Genomic DNA, 7,085 nt, shown 5'->3' with positions numbered 1-7,085 from the left:
TTGTTAACTGCTGGAATTAGCCTACCTTGCTTGTCACCATGAAAGGTTTTCCTCCTCCCGCCCCCCCCCCCCCCGCTGCTGGTGATGGCTTATCTTAAGTGATCACTCTCCTTACGTGTATGATGTGTATGACGTGTGTATGATAAACCCATTGTTTCATGTTCTCTGTGTGTGTGTATATAAATCTCTCCTCTGTTTTTTCCACCAAATGCATCCGATGAAGTGAGCTGTAGCTCACGAAAGCTTATGCTCTAATAAATTTGTTAGTCTCTAAGGTGCCACAAGTACTCCTTTTCTTTTTGCGAATACAGACTAACACGGCTGCTACTCTGAAACATGTGGGGATGTTATACCATTGGTATATAGCCTTTATGTGACTTGATGCCAGATGTAAGTGCAGCGGATGGTCCTGCAATTATGAGGAACTTTCCTGGCTTATACACTACCCAGGTGGAATTTGCTTGTAAACGGATCTGAGTCCTCCTTTCCACTCCTTTTAAATGGAGGCCTGCCTGACTTTGAGGACTCCCCTTCCACTCTCCCATGCAGCAGAGTCCTTGTAACCTCAACCAGGATTCCTGGGAGGCTGAACCCCCCAGTCTTGTTGTGGTCACTTATGGCAGGGGCTAGAGTATCCCCTCTCTGGGGTACTCTCGTCTCACTGGATGCTTCCCTGAACCACTGATCATTACATACAGTTCAAAGTAAATACAATTTATTAAACAACTGTCAGGGGGGAAAAAAATGGAAACGGTTAAAGGAAACAAGTAACCCTGCCATGTGGGCACAGGGAATCCACAAACAGCAGTCTCTGGGACATAAGGAAAGTTCAGTCCAGGCCCTGGCTGTGCTGCAGTGACAGCGGAGGTCAGACACCTGCTCTGGCAGCGATCATGCACCCTCAGGCTCTAGGTGGTAGGACCCTTTTTCCCAGCCTCGGCCCTCCCATCGGGGTCACAGACCCCCTCCTCCAAGTCCGACCTACAAGATTTCTTGTCTGGTGACATCTCCCTCCTCTGGGCCCTCACTGCCCAGGGTCCCCCCTCGCTCTCCCCAGCTGCTCACCACGCTCGGCTCCTGTGTTACTTGTGGCACAGTGGACATCCACGCCCCAGCTCTGGGCGCACATCTCCCCGCTGTCGCTCAACCCCGGCTCTCCATCAGCACAGCTGGCCAGGGCTCCTGACTCTCTCATTGGCCTGCCTGCCCTGTCAATCAGGCTGACCTGGAGCATTGGCCTCTCCCCATTGGCCCTGGGGACTGTCAGTCTCAGGATTTTGATTTCTCATCAGCCCTTCCCCTTTCTTTTGATACTGGGAGAGGCCAACCAAAAAGCCCCACTAACTAAGTTTCAGTAAGGGGGCAACAATCCCCTTACACCAGTGGTTCTCAGTCAGGGATCCGCATACCACGGAGGTACGCAGAGGTCTTCCACAGGGCACATCAACTCATCTAGATATTTGCCTACTTTTACAACAGGCTACATAAAAAGCACTAGTAAAGTCAGTACAAACTAAAATTTCATACAGAAAATGGCTTGTTTAAACTGCTGTATATACTGTACATTGAAATGTACAATATTTATATTGCAATTGATTTATTTTATAACTATATGGTAACAGTGGGAAAGTGAGCAATTTTTCAGTAATAATGTGCTGGGACACTTTTGTATTTTTAGGTCTGATATTGTAAGCAAAGTAGTTTTTAAGTGAGGTGAAACTTTGGCGGTATGCAGGACAAATCAGACTCCTCAAAGGGGTACAGTAGTCTGGAAAGGTTGAGAGCTATTGCCTTACACAGAGGAGAGTCACTGCCTTACACAGTGTAGCTCTGCTATGTTCTCTCCCCAGCACTGACAAATGGTGATGGGCAGCAGATATAGCACCTGGCTTCACAAGAGGATTTCCCTGCTGGCTAATTATAGCTGGAATCTGACTACTTTGTGCCACCTGAGCTTAAAAGGGCCAGCATTTGGCCCCATTACACCCATTTTAGGAGTTCAACTTAAACCTGTGATGTAACTTTCACCACTGTTTATTGTACACCACTGCTATACTTGGCCCCTACTTTCTAAATATAAGGGATGGTCCAGAATACTGTTGCAGTACTCCTCTCTCATGATTGGAAAGATGCTCATCTCTCCATCCTCCATCAACTTCTTGTTGTTTTTTCTTTCCCCAGTTGCTGCATGGAGAACTAAAGGTTTCCATGATCAATGAATATTACTGACTATTAAGTCTTTGTCCAGCTGGGGGTGTTCTCATACCGCATATGACAGATCCCAATCTACACAGTCAGTATGACTTGGAAATCAGAGCTAGGCCTAAAAACTCTCCCAGTCACATACTTCCATTTAGACCCAAATTTACCTCAGTCCCATGTTAATCTGGTGTTTGTTCCCTTTTGTCATTGTGTCAGTAATTTACAGCAGAAACATAGTCACAAAACAGAGGCTTAGAGATGGTTAATCCACTCCAGAGAAAAATCATCCAGCCAAATTACAAGGTGCTGAAGACAAAAATAATCAACTCAGCTAAATATTGGAGATGCAGTAGTAGCTCTGGGAGCTTTTTATAAAAAGTCATTGTATCGGGGGGGGGGGAAACCTTCCTGTATATTAATAATATATGTTCTGGAAAACTTTACCTCCACCCCAAGTTTCCGCTCATGAGGAGGGGATATCTTGGGGCTACAAATAAGGTGGGTTATTTTTAAGCTCCAAGTAGTGATACTGATGGGCAAAAAATGCAACTGCTGAAACAGAAGGACACACATTCTCCTGAAAGGAAGTCTTGGGGGCAAAAATGACTTTAAAAAACTATGATTGCCCCAACCCTGAGACTGCTGTTGTCCCAGGCAGGCATGTCCCTGATCACAGCCCCAAGAAGCTGTTTTGCCAGCTGGGGTTCAGTGGCATCCTGGCCATAACCTCTACACTGGGCAGCAGGAAGAAAATGGCATAGCAGTCACTACACCACCATCTTCATTCACACATGCAGTGGGAAATCCCTGTAAACTCCATTTGTATTGCATGGGCGTGGGCGGCAGGTGAAGTTTCCCCTTGGAGAGGCTAGTCCCCTTCCCCACCTCTTCTGGCTAGCCCCCACCACTGCTTGCAGTTCCCCTTGGCCCACCCCCATGGCCACACCCCATTCCGCCTCCACTCTGCCTTTTCCCCGAGGCCCTGCCCCTGCTCACTTCTTTCCGCCCCCCTCGGCCCAGCTCTGTCCCCAAGACTGGAAAAGCTCGATGCCCCTACTGTGGTGGGGAGTGAGAGCTCCTCCAGCCCTGGGGCCATGGCAGGGGGGAGATTTTTCCAGGGGCCCCAAATCCACCACTGCTCCCCCCCCAGGCAGCATGAGGTTTGGGGAGGCTTAGCCTCCACCAGCCTTCATTATGTGCCACCCATAGGTTTATGGCTGCTTTGTGCCAGGGTACTGTCACAGAGTGGCTGCAGCACGGCTGTAAATCTAGCCCTGAGCACAGAATGCCGCCTGTATGCAAGAAGAGCAGTTGCTTCTCTGGCAGGCTTTTAGTAAAATGATGGTGTCTTTGTTTATCATCTCAGCTGTTATCTCCTTTCGGCTAGCAGTAGAGGTGGGACCGAACCACAGTGCTCAGGAGTGTTTGGATATGGGATTTGAGTTCAACTCGAGGAGAAGGGGTCAGCTGTGAAATCCAGCAATGGATCACATTTGAATTCAGACCTATCTTTCCCACCAAAGCTGAGGAGCTCAGTAAGTAAGGCTCATGTTTTACGGTGAAAGGGGAAGTGCTGGGATCAGAGAACAGCTTGTGAGTAAGATCTTGTGCCCACCCCCTCTATGCAGCAAGGCAAGGCTTTCACAACCCTCAGGATAGGAGTCAAAGGGGAAGGGAATTTCACCGCACACAAGTCTGCACACATTGGGCTGAGAGCTACACCATAGAAAACAATCTCTTTGTTCGTAGGGCAGGTGCACCCCTCCCTCAGGAAGGAATGGTAAGTTCTTCCTATAAAAGAAGAGGAGCATCACCACCTACTGTGGAATGGGAAAAGCGTCTGTAGCAAACTCATGACATCCTCTGTGGAAGGCTCTGCAGCAGGCAGAGGGAGCAGGCAGAACTGGGTGATAGGCCCTTGCCTTGTGGGCTTTCCAGCCCAGCCCAGCCCCATCTTCTCTCATGTTGGTCAAGCCATGTATTGTGTCCTGTAACAGTATAATGACAGGTTGTAGAGAATCCAGCCCACTGGATATCGACAGACAATTCCACTACAAAAGTCCCATGCAGCAGACCAGTAGGATTCAAGAGCAGCAATTTCCATTTTAAACTTCATGCTTTGAATTGCTGCCTGGGATGAGGCTAAATCCTGGTCTGATCCAAACACTGACTGGACGTCATCCTGATCTGCCCCATTCTGTGCAGGAGTTGGAACGGTGCGTGAGATGTGGGGAATCTGCTCTTTTATTTATGTATTTATTTATTTATTTATTTATTTGAAAACATGTATCAGGCATTACGTTTGATACTGAGCTTCTAAACCTCTGATGTAGGGAAATGAGGTGTGGGGGAGAAGTTATGGTTTATGACGGTATTAGAATAGGCCTCAGTGACATCATATCCTTGCAGCTCTTTGGAGCCCAACCACCATTGTTTGAGCTGGCAAAACACCCTGTTATATCATCTCTATATAGTACCTAATTCTACTCTGACAGTCAAATGCAAATCCCCTTGAAGACAGTGGGGAGCTGCAGGAATCAATGCAGACTGTCTACATATACAATATTTATATACAGGTTATGGGTAATGATTTTTTATTTTTTCAACTGGCATTAAAATTATTTACAGAATGAATGGAAAGCTGTTCAGGCTTAGCAGGCTGAAAGCCAAGAGTTAGATTTCCACAACATCTATTGTGGAACTTCAGTATGCTGATGACAATGCAATCTTTGCCCACTCTGAGAAAGATCTTCAAACTATCTTGAATGTGTTTGCCGATGCTTACGCATGTCTTAGTTTCACTTTTAGTATCAAGTTTCAGAGTAGCAGCCATGTTAGTCTGTATTCGCAAAAAGAAAAGGAGTACTTGTGGCACCTTAGTCTCTAAGGTGCCACAAGTACTCCTTTTCTTTTTTCTTAATATCAAGAAGACTAAATGCTGAATCAGCCTTCTCCAGATGAGATATTACATGCCCCATCTATCCAAATCAATGGAGTGGCACTGGAGAATGTCGATCATTTCCTCTAACTTGGAAATCATCTTTCATCCAAGGCAGAAATTCAGCATCGCCTGAGCTATGCCAGTGTAGCTTTTTCTCGATTGCGGCACAGGGTTTTTAAAGATGACGACTTTCAAACAGACACCAAGCTTCTTGTTTATCAAGCCATTATTCACCCAACCCTGTTGTATGGTCGGAAACTTGGACAACTTATAGACAACACTTGAAAGTCCTTGAGAGGCACCATCAACGCTGCCTTCTTAAGATTCTGAAGATCAAATGGGAAGACAGGCGCACCAATATTAGTGTTCTGGAAGAGGCAAAACCACCAGTATCGAGGCAAAGATAATCCGTCATCAATTCTGCTGGACTGGTCACATTGTCCGTATGCCAGACCATCATCTCCCAAAACAGGTCCTATTCTCTCAACTGAAAGAAGGGTACCATAACGTGGGTGGACAATGGAAGCATTATAAGGACTTGCTGAAGGACAACCTAAAAAAGTGTAATATTGACACTTGGGAGACACTTGCCCAATATCGTTTAAAATGGAATGAAGTCCTACGTGATGGTCCCCTCAATTTTGAATGTGCTCGCCGACAAGCCAAAGAGGACAAGAGGCACCGGAGGAAGGAGAGACTGGTTTCCAGTCCTGGTCAACAGCCTCCTGCTGAGCCTGAAAACATCTGTCCTCATTGTAATAGAACTTGTGGTTCAAGGATTGGCCTTATTAGCCACCTGAGGACCCATAACTCCCATGGAAGATGATCATACTTAGTAATGAGTGATTGCCCGTCATGGGTAATAATACTGAATGCTTTAATACTGATCCCCAGAGATCTACCTTTGTTTCAAGCCTGACAAGATAAGATCTCTGGGGAAGAGACCAACTTTTTGTTCAGTGTTTCTACAGCATCTAGCACAATGGGGTCCTGGTCCATTATTAGGGCTCTTAGGTGCTAATGCAAAAAATAATAATTATAATTAATGTACAGTTCAGAGTATGGATATACCTACAGGGATATGGTAGTACAATCTTTCAGAGAGAGCACAGGATTATGTATAAAATATACAACTCCAGTGATATGAATAATTATGCAACCTAGCTCTTACTCAGGTCTAAGAGATAACAAATGTGGAGAAATATTGATATGTTACTATTTTTATAAGGCTACAATTATGACCACTATAGAAATGCAAATAAATAATCCAAATTGTATACAGCACCTCTCATCCTGAACCCTTTCAATATATTGTATGTGTAAGGATTATTCACCCCCCACAAAATGTGAACAACTCTATAACTATTCTGCTGGGGCAACACAACATGATAGTTTCTAGAACAGGAAGTGAAGGATCGTGTATCCAGATGAAACTACGAGGGGATATTTAAGGAGACAGAATTAAATTATCAAAATGGAATTTGGCCAGCACACTAGGGCTAACACCCATAAAGTGCTATAGGATCTTTAATGACCACATGGGGTTAGGAGATTTGTTCATCTCATATCTCATCTGAAAGATGGCACCTCTGGTGACATAGTCCCCAAGAGCATAACACCTGGGTAGTGGCACAATGTGGCATCAGAGAGAACAGTTAGTACAACCAGGTTGTACAGTAGCTAGTTCTTGCAGCCTTGGAATCTTTCCATGCAAGCACTGACTCAGTGTCTCTTAGAAGACAGAAGGAAATCAGATCCTGATTTGGTATAGCTGCAGACAACTCACTTTTTCTCCTCATGCCTCTCTCAGCTTAGCTCAGTGGGAGGCTGAAGCTGAAAGAACTGTATGGTCACTGGCCTTTAAGGAGATGGGAGACCAGCCCTACGCAACTTTCTTGGCTTTATCCTCCTTTTCACTTACAGGGACTCTCACCAACTGAAT

Source organism: Dermochelys coriacea, chromosome 9 (genome assembly GCF_009764565.3).
Source record: "Dermochelys coriacea isolate rDerCor1 chromosome 9, rDerCor1.pri.v4, whole genome shotgun sequence".
In the NCBI taxonomy this organism is placed as follows: Eukaryota; Metazoa; Chordata; order Testudines; family Dermochelyidae; genus Dermochelys; species Dermochelys coriacea.
The sequence above is the reverse complement of the archived record's forward strand: the minus strand, read 5'-3'. Positions refer to the sequence as shown.